General features: G+C 36.0%; 1 pseudogene; it reads right to left on the bottom strand.

The window, feature by feature from the left end:
- Window positions 1–10,700: 10,700 nt before the first annotated feature.
- LOC150056300 (RNA ligase 1 pseudogene) lies at window positions 10,701–11,537 on the bottom strand (annotated as a pseudogene).
- Window positions 11,538–12,458: the final 921 nt, after the last annotated feature.

Below are 12,458 nucleotides of genomic sequence, written 5' to 3'. Positions count from 1 at the left end.
TGATGATCATTAAACTAGTCTGACTACATGCAGTTTTTCAAGATAAATTAATTCAAATTATGAATAAGTGGCTTAGAAATTTTTAAGTAATTAGCAGTTCTGGTTTACCTGAACGATGCAGTTATCAGGAGCATGGAATTTAATATCAGCACATCTCTAATATCCATGTTATTTAAAGCCATACATTAAGAGTCATAAGCATCTGTAGTGACAGAGAGGCATACAGCGCAGCGTTGAAAAACTGGAATAGAACTAATTGGTTTTGGTCTACCCACTTCAAATTAGAAAATAGCAACAGAAAAAAATTAAACACTAAATGTATTCGTTAGGCAGGATCAGCAATCATGCTGCCCACACATGATCTGCAATTAATTTGTAAATAAGAAGATTCATCACCTGGAGGATAATAAACTTTAGTTTTATGGCCCAAAAGACTAGACAAGTAAAAACCACTAATGAATGCACTGTATAAACACAGGGGCAAAATGTACATTGGTTGAGCAAGTGAAGATAACAAGGAGACTCTTTTTTGTTAATAAAGTAGACCAAAAGATACACGACACATATCTAGAGATTTTTCTGAAGTGTTAACACTGCTCAAAACAGGGTCACTTAAAAGGCATGGAAAAGTGTTACTACAAGGTAAGGAGGGCAAAGTTGACATTTAGAAAGAGTTAGCAATTTTTAAAAGTAAGGATTAGTGTTTTAGAAAACTGAGATAGCCACCTTAATTTTAATTGCATTTTAGAAAGTCTACTACAAATAATCAGCGGTGCTTTTAGTTTGTCATCATCAGGTCTGACATGGAGTATGAAGAGATATTGCTACATATTATTTAGTGAAAAAAATATTAAATGGAATTTTAGGTATTGCTCTACTTTGGAAGGGTCTTTAATGTGCAGAATTATATTCTTCTTACAAAATGTAGTTGTTTTCACACCTTAATTTTGAATTCAAAATAAGACATTCAACTTCACATCCATTGAAATGAGAGCTATTTCTTTGGTGCCAGCTAAGAACTTTGAGAAGCACAAAGGGAAAGCCAACTGGGATGTTTACTAAAAATACAAATTCTGGCCTAACTGAAATGCATCCTCTAGAAGAAGGATCTGGGACTCTGTATACAATTGTAACAAAAACTGTGTTATGTTTTTATGATTGCAACAGTTTAAGAGTGACTTTATTGACTAATATCCATGCTTGCCACAAAACATCTTCAAGTCATTCCTTTTTAAAAACAAAATTTCTAGTGATATGTAAATAACTTTACAAAGTATTAAACACAAGTTTGAAATAAAACAAGCATGTTTTCAGACCTGGAGTCACTTTAATAGAATCAATAATGGTGCCATTTTTTTTTTTTTGCCAGTTCTAGGGCTTGAACTCAAGTCCTGAGCACTGTCCTTGAGCTTTCTCAAGGCTAATTGCCACTTGAGCCACAGCATCACTTCTGGCTTTTTCTATGTATGTGGTATTGAGGAATCGAACCCCAGTCTTTGTGCATGCTAGGTAAGCACTCTACCACTAGGCCAAACTCCTGGCCCAATGGTGCCAAATTTTTAAAAAGTTAAAAGGATTTTTTTTTCTGTGTCCTAGTGTTGAAATCAGGGCCGCACAGTGGTATTCTTGCCTGGACACATGCCTAAATAGCAATCCACTTATTTTATGCTTTCTGTCAGTTACAGCTGGGATGACATCATCATATCCACTATCTTTGTTTTGGAATTGAATCTAAGGAACTTTTCTGCCTGTGCTGACCTGTAACTTTGATCCTCTCAATGTCAGCCTCCCACAAGTTACATGCCCAAATTATTGGTTGAGAAGGGAGTCTCAATCAAGTATGTGCCAAGGCTGACCTCAAACAACAATATTTACCATCTCAGTCTCTCAAGTAGCTAGGATTGATTACAGGCATGAGCCACCAGTACTGGATTGAAAGGAAATGTGTGTGTATATGTGTGCCTGTGTGTGTGTGTGTGTGTGTGTGTGTGTGTGTGTGTGTGTACGTGTGTGTGTTTACTCAAGGCTAGTACTCTACCATTTCAGTCTGAGCTCCATCCACTTCCAGCTTTTTTAGTGGTTCATTGGAGATGACAGTCTCTGGAGTTTTCTGCCCAAACTGACTTTGAATCATGAGTCTCAGTTCTCAACTTTTTGAGTAGCTAGGATTATAAGTACCTGTCACCAGTACCTGGCTTTTAACAGAAAATCTTAGGGCAACAAGATGCAGTCAGTTTTTTGAATGCTCTAAAACTAAGTCATGAATAACAAATATAATATATTAAAACATATCACTTTCAAGTAACTTCAATGGTCATAACATGTCTTAATACTTAAAGAGATGTCATAGGTGACTCAGAAGCCATGAAGCATATTAAACTTATGTCACTCATTGTAGGACCTATATTAAACTCAGTTCCAGTAATTTTATTTATATCTTTTATTTGACCATAGCACAGTAGAGCTAGCAATATTTCAAAACATCACTGGAGACACACACACACACACACACACACACACACACACACACACAATCTCGTCCCAGCAGTTTGTTTTTTTTCTTTTTGTGCCTACAGTAAGGCTTAAACTCAGGGCCTGGGTTTTGTCCCTGAGCTTTATTTGTTCAAGGCTAGTGTTGTACCTTTTTAGCCACAGCTACACTTCTGGCTCTTTTGTTTGTTTATTATTGGTAGTTAATTAGAGATAAGAGTCTCAAGTACTTGGGCGGGGAGAGTGGCCTAGTCATAGCATGCTTGCCTAGCATGCATGAAGCCCTGAGTTATTCCTTGGAACCATATACACAGAAAAAGCCGGAAGTGATGCTGTGGCTCAAGTGGCAGAGTGCAAGCCTTGAGCAAAAAAGTGTCCAAGGACAGTGCCCTAGCCCTGAGTTCAAGCCCCAGGAATGACAAAAAAAAAAAAAAATTAAAAGAGTCTTTGCTGGCCAGGCTGGCTTTGAATAACATTAGATCTCAAATTCCTGAGTAGCTAGAATAATAAACATGAGCACCCAGCTCTCTCTAAAAGTTATTTTATCTTATTTCATTTCATTTTATTTCATTTTTGTATGGGTGGGCCCTGGGGCTTGAAATCAGGACCCAGGTCCTTTAGCTTTTTCACTGAAGGCTCTCTACCTACCACTTGAGCCACAGCTCCATGAATGGCATTCTGGTGGTGAAATAAGGGTCCATAATAGTGTTCTGGTGGTGAAATAAGAGTCTTCCAGATTTTTCTGCCTGGGTTGTTTCAAACTAGGTAACCCTCAAAGCTCTATCTCCTGAATATCAAGGATTATAGGCCTGAGCTATGAGCCTCCAGCAAAGCTATTTAACCTATTCTTTAGCATGTTAGTAGAATAGTATTTGGGAGCTTGCTTTTTAGTAAGCAGTTTTTCTTTTTCCTCTTTTACATTTTTTTTTAAAGCTGGCACTGGGGTTTGGTTGGCTTGTTTATTTAGCTGGTTTGATGAACTTGAGTCGCTCTTCTCATTTAGCTTTCCACTGGTTATTTTGGAAATAAAATCTTGTGAGGTTTTTGGTCTTAGCTGACTTCAAATCTTAATCCTCCACATCTCAAACCATTGTGAGCCATGGTACCTGGTTAAATTGTACATCTTAAAAGTAATTTCTTGCAGGGCATTGGTGAATCACATCTGTAATCCTAGCTACTCAGGAGGCTGACATCTGAGGATCACTATTCAAAACCTGGCAAGAAGTCCAGGAGACTCTTTATCTCCAAGTAACTACCAAGAAGCTGGAAATGGTGCTAAGTTTCACAGTGGTAAAACACTAGCCATGAGTATAAAAGCTCAAGGATGGTGCCCAGGACCTGAGTTCAAGTCTCAGTACCAGCCCCCACTCAAAAAAAAAAGAAAAGAAAAACAATAGGTTCAAAGTAGTTATGCATAATAACATATGTAGAGATCAATGCATTTTCATATAAACAAACTCAATAGAGTAAGATACACTTAGGGGAGGAATTTGAATGAGTAACTCCTCTGAACAACTAAAGTACTATTTGTCAAGATGAGTACTAGAAAGTGGAAGCATGTTTTGGAGGAGGGAAAAGGGGGAACACAGGAATGTAGGGAGGAAAGTTGAGCAAATGTAGTCATTACATTAGATGTACATTATGTAAAAATTGAACTGTGTATCTTGAGCTGAGGGACAGGAGGAGGAAAATAAAAATGAATGAAGGAAGGGGTGACATTGGACAAGAAATATTGCATTCATAACCCCACTAATGGAATTGTAACCCCTTGGAACAACTACTTACTGTAATTACCATTATCATCATCATAAAAGCATAGCTATCTACACCATCCAGTTAATGTAGGGTCAAATATTACACTAATCTGGATGTACTTTTGTAATACTAACATTTCATTTTATGTTGCCTATTTTTAATAACTGGGAAAGGTGTATTTATCTTTTTCTTTTGAAAAATGTAATGCTGTATTGTCCAGGTTGGCTTTGAAGTTCTGGACTCAAGCAATGCTTACCTTAGTCTTAACCTACAGGCCTGTAACTACCTTGTAAGGCCCAACTATGTCTATTATGACCTGGTTTAAGGACAGAAAGAAATGGGTAAACCACTTTATCTTGTGTGATTGTTGTTCTTAATGTACTATGTTATTTCTCTTCTCTTTTTTTGCCCTTTGGTTAATCTCATTTTGTTACTGTATCTGACTTTGTTATCTGGTATATTGTGTGTATATATATATATATATGTATATATATTTGTTTGTTTGAAATAGGAAAGGGAATGGGGAAAACAAGATGATTGGGAGGGGTGGAGGGAGGGAAATTGGAACAAAAACATAAGAAGGGGTATCAATATGTGAGATGTAATGCACCTACTACCTGGCAAATGTAACTGTAACCCTTCTATACATTACCCCAAAAATAAAAAAAGATTTTAATAAGGATAGTTTAACACAAACAATTCTTTTAAAAATAGTAATTCTTTAGTTCTTAAAAGATATATTTGGCACATATTGTGAAAACTCACTTAGTTGGGTTTACCTCAAAGGAAGGCAAGGGTTTTCCCAAATACATTAATAGATTGTGCTATTTAGACATAGGTGCCATCTAGTGGCAAGCAGAAATAGGGTAATTGTTTTATTCATTGGATTAGGACACTAAGAAATTTGCTAAATTCAAGGTATTATCATAGCAATAATAAGGACTTACAAAGTAAAACTAATAAGGTTAAGAAAGCATTTCATTGAATGATGACTATAAAAATATTATTCGTGCCGGGAGTTTGGCCTAGTGGTTAAAGTGCTTGCCTAGCATGCATGAAGACCCGGGTTCGATTCCTCGGTACCACATACATAGAAAAAAGCCGGAAGTGGTGCTGAGGCTCAAATGGTAGAGCCTAGCCTTGAGAAAGTCCAAGGACAGTGCTCAGGCCCTGAGCTCAAGCCCAGGACTGGCAAAAAAAGAAAAAGAAAAAAAATATTATTTGTTATATATACATGTATATATATAGAGAGAGAGGGGGGGGGAGGGAGAGAGAGAGAGAAAGAAATCTTTATGGGGAATGATTTTCTTACATTTAAAATATATTCTCTTACATTTCATTGTTAAAACAATTCTGACAGGTGAAGATGGTCACATGAAATATCATACATTCAGAAATTGGCTGGTGATAAGATTGAACTGTTTTCTATGAAATAGCTATAGTTAACAAAAATAATATAGATAACCAAAACCAAGTACTAAGGAATTAATAATATTGAAAGAAAAAAAAGACTCTGCTTTTAGTCTAATAAAATACAACTGAAATGATAGATTAGCTACATCATATAGCACTTAATTATTCTAGTAGAGACAAGAATTTCATAGGAAAAATAATTCAAAAGAGAAATTATAGTCATAGTCTAAGTAAGGCCCAAGAAAGGAAGTACTTGTTTTTCCTGATAGTTTGCATCAGCTTAAAACAAGCAATTATCTTAAAAGTCTATAGTGTATGGTCACTATTTGACCTAACATTTTTTATGGTTTCTGATGCAGCTATATTTAAACATATAAATACAAAATCTTCTTTTCTGAAGCAAATAGGAATGGTTTTTTAATCAGCCATGTTTTGAATTAGAAGGAAGTAAATGAAATGGAAGTAGATAGACTTTGGAATTAGATGACCATGGAGTTGAATCCTAGTTCTGGTAAGTCTTAATTTTGAGTCTGTTTGCAAACTGAGTCACAGTCAGCTGTTCTCTGAAGAATTAATGATGTCAGTTTTGTGAAACCATAACTGTGGCTGTGGCAAGTATTAAATAAATAAAGTATTCCCTTTAATTCTTTGGCTTTTTCGTTAGCAGATAAGAATGCTAGTTAATTCAAAAAACTGGACAACTGTCAAAGAGAAATATTTTAGATGGGATATGATTAGACAAGGGAAAAATTTAAGATGTTCTGAGTAAGATCTAAAAAGATAGTGATAGATATAAAATGACAGAGAGCAAAAAAGCATATAAGGTAGAAACATAAAACTTAAATTAACATCAAATATTGATACAGATGCCAAGGTAGAGTTTAAGAAAAAAATAACATGAGAATGGCATTAGAGTTATATAAGAATCCTACTTTAAAAGATGCATTTTATATGATAGACAATAGGGAACCACCATATTTTCTTGAAAATAAATTTAAAACATCATAAAAACAGGTGGCATTTCATCTCTCTCTATAATTAAATGGACATAATGTAAATGTACAAAGATCTGTGAGTCTTTCTAAGGAAGAAAACAGTAACAGGGTTAAATACTTCATGTCTGCATATTATTAGAAACCCTAAAGGAAAAATCTTTCTAAAAGATGTCCTAAAATAATTGTTTATCATCTAGGCACTGACAACTTTCACCTCTGTAATCCTATCTACTCAGGAGGCTGCGATGTGGAAGATTTTGAGTAGAGCTCAGCCCTGGCAGGCAAATGCCCTAGAGTCCAGCTCCAAAATAACTGCAAAAGAATACCAGACTAGTATGGTGCCAAACTGGGAAGATCAGGTTCATGCTCCAGTACTGCCTCCACCCAAAAAAATTTTTTTCTTGACTTATGCAGTATTTCCAATATATATTTGTCACACTTTTATTCTCTCCATTCATTATTTTCTAAACTGAAGCAAATGCTAAACATCATTTTAAAGTTCTTTAAAGTTATTCTGGCTGAATATGGCCATAGGCTTAAAAAAATAACAAAAGGGAAAAAAAAACTCTCTAGATAACTTTTTTTATTCTTTTTTGCCAGTACTGATGTTTGCACTCAGGGTCACATAGTGCTTTGCTTGCAAAGATTACTTGCTTGACTAGTACTCTCCTACCTGAGACATGCCTCCAACTTTTTGCTATTTAAATAGAGATAGAGTCATATGGAATTTTCTGCCCCACCTAGCTTTGAAACCTGACCATGACCCCATATATCTCAAACTAATGCCCTGCTTATAAGTTGATTGGGTGTGTCATTTCTGAGGCTTGAGCTTGGGACTCTGTGCTGCCTTTGAGCTTCTTTTGCTCAAGGCTAGCATGCTACCACTTGAGTCACAGCACCATTTCCAGCCTTTCCTCAGTAGTTTATTGAGGTATGTCTCACGGATTTTTCTACCCAGGCTGGCTTCAAATCACTATCCTCAGATCTCAGCCTCCCAAGTAGCCAGGATTACAGGTGTGAGCCACCAGCACCTGTCTGTAACTTGGATTTTAATAAACTATAACTAGTTCTATCAAAAGTATTATAGTGTTTCCTTTTTTTTTTTTCTTCTGTTGTGGGGCTTAAACTTGGACTGGGCGCTATTCCTGAGCTCTTCAGCTCTAGGCTACCACCCAATCCCTGGAGCCACAGTGCCACTTCTGGTTTTTTGGTTGTTGACTGGAGCTAAAAGTGTCAGGGACCTTAGTGCCCGGGTTTGTTTTGAACCATGATCCTCAGATCTCAGCCTCCTGAGTACCTAGGATTACAGGCACGAGCCACCGTGCCCCACTTTTATAGGTTTTTTGTTTGTTTTAAGCAGCAAATAGGCACAACTGCTAATCCATAGTGTTTATCCACGTTTCATTAACTAGGCACATAGATCCTTATATTCACACTGTGTGGGGGCGGGTAAGTGGGGGGAAAGTTCTGAGGCTAGAACTCAGGGCCTGGGTGCTATTTCTGAGCTTATTTGCTCAAGGCTAGCATTCTGCCACTAAACCACAACTCTACTTCCAATTCTTTTGGTGGTTAATTAGAGATATAACTCTCACAAATTCTCCTTCCAGTTTCTATATAAAGTTTTCTAAAGTAAACTTTATATTAAAAAGTCTTGAAAGCAAAAGAAAAGACTAGAATGAACATCTTTTCTCATTTTCATCAACTGCCTTCATTGCTGTAGCCCTCCATTCAAGGATCCTGTGAAATCCTTTATACTATTCATCATTTAGAGATGTTTGTAGTTGAAATATATTCATTTATTCTACTTCCTGAGAGCATTTCTAGGTATTAAGTTTTTTTTTTTTTTTTTTTGCCAGTCCTGGGCTTGAGCTCAGGGCCTGAGCACTGTCCTTGGACTTTCTCAAGGCTAGAGCTCTACCACTTGAGCCTCAGCACCACTTCTGGCTTTTGTCTATGTATGTGGTACCGAGGAATCGAACCCGGGTCTTCATGCATGCTAGGCAAGCACTTTAACCACTAGGCCAAACTCCCGGCCCTAGGTATTAAGTTTTTAAAGGTGCATAAGATTAAGTTCCTGTTCTCAAGGAGCTCATAATAAACTAGGTAAAAAAGTTAACTAAGTGTCAAAAATGATTGGTAGGAAGATGATTTTAAAGATGAAATATATTATTTTAGGTTTTATGCAGTTTACATATTATTTTTCCCATGCTCATGGCTTTATTTTTGTTTATTGATATTATAAAGATGATATACAGAGGAGTTAGTAACATAATTTAGGTAAAGTGTACATTTCTTTTTGGATAATGTCATCTCCTCCCTTGCTCTCTGTTTTTTTCTTCCCATCCACACCCCTAAGTTGTACAGTTCATTTTCAACAGTTTTCAGTGAGTACCATAGATGCATTTTTTTTTGCCTTTTGTCCTCCCATTTCTATGCCTTTTCTTACACTCCCAAAGTCATATAAACAAACAGAAGTATATTTGTTAATTAATAAATGTACTCTTGAATTCTAAAAAAAAAGTTATAAGGATCATCAGAGCGCACTGAATTTAGGGGATTATCCTTGTATTTCCAATCAAAATAGCTTCTTGCTTCTTCCCATAGAATAGTTAAAAATAACTTCATAAATAAAATACCTTTAACTTTATAAATAAAATAACTAAAAATGTGAAAAACAAAAGCAGAGAATATATATAATTATATCTAAACTGACATGAACTCACTTTTTAAATATTTTCTGAATATAAATGTAGGATTATATTGGGAACAATATAACCAGATGCCTAGCTTAGTCAGGCAAAAGTCTCAGGGGTTTTCTGATGATGTGTATACGTATGTGTGTATTAATAAAAAGTTGGTCATAATTCATTAAGTATTAACTGTTTAGAAAGAAAATATAAATGAAGGCATAACGAAAAAGTATTGAACAGAGTAACTTCAGGGTTATAAACATCACCTTGATTTTTCTCTTTCATAGCACCTGATATGCTTATCATAATCTAGGATTAAATTTTTTAAAGACTAGAACAGAACTTACAGAATGAATAATTTTATTTGGCAGTTAAAAGGTTTACTTATACTGTGCAGTGGGATAATATTAACAGATAATATTAACAGAAAATATTTATGTATGTCTTAGTCATAAATTAATTTGGCTTTTATGTTTATAACTATACCTATTCAGTTACCATCTAAAGAATGTAATCCTATATGTGAGTTTTAAAGTATACATGTTCCTATTAGGATGAAATAAAAAAACTCAAAAAAGAATTGGAAAATTTCGATCCCTCATTGTTTGAAGAAATTGAAGATCTGAAATATAAGGAAGAAGTGAAAAAATATTCTCTTAGAAGAAAAGTTAAAAATAACTTTCTGCACAATGTGGAGTTGAATTATCTAGCCCTCTTGATGCTTCAGAACAATCTGAAGGTGAAGAAGGTCCTGACAATTTTCCTATGTATTAAGGTTCATATATAAGTAGTTTCATTTTTTGTTTTATGTTAAAACTGAGTCTGGAAATCAGGTTTCTGAACAAGAGAACTTCCTTCTCAATACCTTATACCTTGACTTAAAGGGAATTTTAGTAAATAAAATTAAAAAATTTAAAGACTTCAGAATAAGTTATAGCCATAAAATAGGCAACAAACTATGTAAATTTGTCTACATTCATAATGTCTTAGGTTTTTAAAGTATGAGGATAAACTATTTTGACATTTGAAATTGAAGTTTTACATATTCTTAATTTATGTGTATGTTAACATTCTCAGACCCTATCTATAATAATAAAATATAGATACATTGATATTTGTATACATTAAATTAGGTTAAGCTTTTGCACAAGTTTACTGATCATTATATTTTTCTGTATAGAAGTTAAAATTAATATGTGGATTTAAATAAATATTTGAATAGGTAACTTCTTTCAATGGTAGAAGATCTAGATATGTTTCCCAGAAAGATAGGAATTCTGAAGTATTTTTTTGCCTTTGTAAACATAGCACAATATTCAAGATCCAAATACAAAGTTAATTTTCATTGTATTTCCATTTATGTGTCGAGTATTACATCTTTGAGCCTACCAAGTTTCTGTTTATCTATTTTTGAAAATTGATTGAATAGACACTTAGTATCAAAAATATAGTGATATTTGTTCAGGTTCATGTTGACAATAACTGGTTTTGCATTCATGTAAGTCTCAGAAATTGGCCAGCATAACCCAAGGTGATGGCGGTGAACCATAAACAGCCATTAGTGCAGTGCCATACAATTCCTTCAATTTTACCCTCTCTGGAACCTTCAAACCAGGACAAGAGGTCATTGTGATTCAGTGCAGGCAGATCTCTTATTTGAAATGCTCCATGTGGTATAAGGAAGTGCACTGAATGTTTCTTGCTTCCTAATCCATGTGGGTTTCCATTCACATTTGTTCCTATAAGCTCCAGGGTTTGCTCTAAGAGATCTGATAGTGGCACTGCACTTATTTCCAAAAGTTCAGGCTCATCAGGAGGATGCCTTAGGACCAGGGCAACTTCAACTTCATAATTAACCACTGTTTGCTATTTTTCTCTACGGGTACCCAATCAGGAATGTGTCCATTTTCATCAGGCACCAGATTCCCATTCAGCTGTTCTATTTCCTTTGCTGGGATCCAGAGCTCTGGAACAGGTTTGAAATCCTCTTCCACATTCCAAAGAAATTCTTTTGTGTTCTCTTTGGAATGTAGAAAGTTTTTAAATCGTTTTTCAGCTTGTTTGTTGGGTTTTCTATCTAGTCGAGCCCAAAGGTATGGCTTACCTGGTGCTCCCTTTTGGCCCAGGGCTCGTGTGTCACCTCCGTCACAAACATACAAGGCATTTTCCGCTGCGCCGAGCCCAAGCGTCGCATGCATCGTGGGCCCAAACAGGCAGCGCTCACGGTGAGCGGCTAGGACGGAAGATGAGCCACACAGTCCCGGGCCTGGAAGAAAACGCGCGGCTGATCCTTATAACTTTTAAAGTGTTCGTCAAGTTGTGGTGTGGCTATAAAATGTCTCCTTAAGCTGGACCCTGGACTCATGCCTGTAATCCTAACTACTCAGGAGGCTGAGATCTGAGGATTGTAATTCAAAGACAGCCTGGGCAGAAAAATCTGTGAGATTCTTACCTCCAATTAACCACTAGAAAACCTGTGATTAGAGTTTAACTTTAAGCAATAAAGCTTAAAGATAGTTCCTAGCTTCTGAGTTCAACCCCCATGACCGACCAAAAAAAAATAATCTCCTTTGATATAACCTTTTTTTGTGTGTGCCAGTCCTGGGCTTGAACTTGGGGTCTGAGTACTGTCATTGGACTTTCTCAAGGCTGGAGCTCTACTACTTGAATCTCAGCACCACTTCCGACTTTTTTCTATGTGGTACTGAGGAATTAAATCCGGGTCTTCGTGCGTGGTCTGCTACCACTAGGCTAAACTCCTGGCCCTGATATGACCATTTGAGTAAACTTTCAAGGAAGTGGTGGGATATGTAAGAACTTCAAGTTTGTGGTAGATATTTATTTTGCCCCTCTATCTCTCCACTCTGCTCTCTATGCATTGAGGCTGTCCTCTAAGAACTTTCATACCTGGGCTTCTTTTCTGTCTACTAGTTGGGTTTGGACAATAGGGGGAGATAAAAAAAAAATGGAGAAAAAAAAAGAAATTAGGATATTTCTGTGAATGCCTGTCTGTCAGATCTCAGTTTGAAAATGTCTGAATTGCAATAAGGTAATATCTCCTATCAGATAGCCATCTATGTAGCATCCAATCTCACTTTAGGTTCTCATAACTACT

This window comes from Megascapheus bottae, chromosome 12, assembly GCF_031878675.1.
Source record: "Megascapheus bottae isolate mThoBot1 chromosome 12, mThoBot2.hap1, whole genome shotgun sequence".
In the NCBI taxonomy this organism is placed as follows: domain Eukaryota; kingdom Metazoa; phylum Chordata; class Mammalia; order Rodentia; family Geomyidae; genus Megascapheus; species Megascapheus bottae.
The sequence above is the reverse complement of the archived record's forward strand: the minus strand, read 5'-3'. Positions and strand labels throughout refer to the sequence as shown.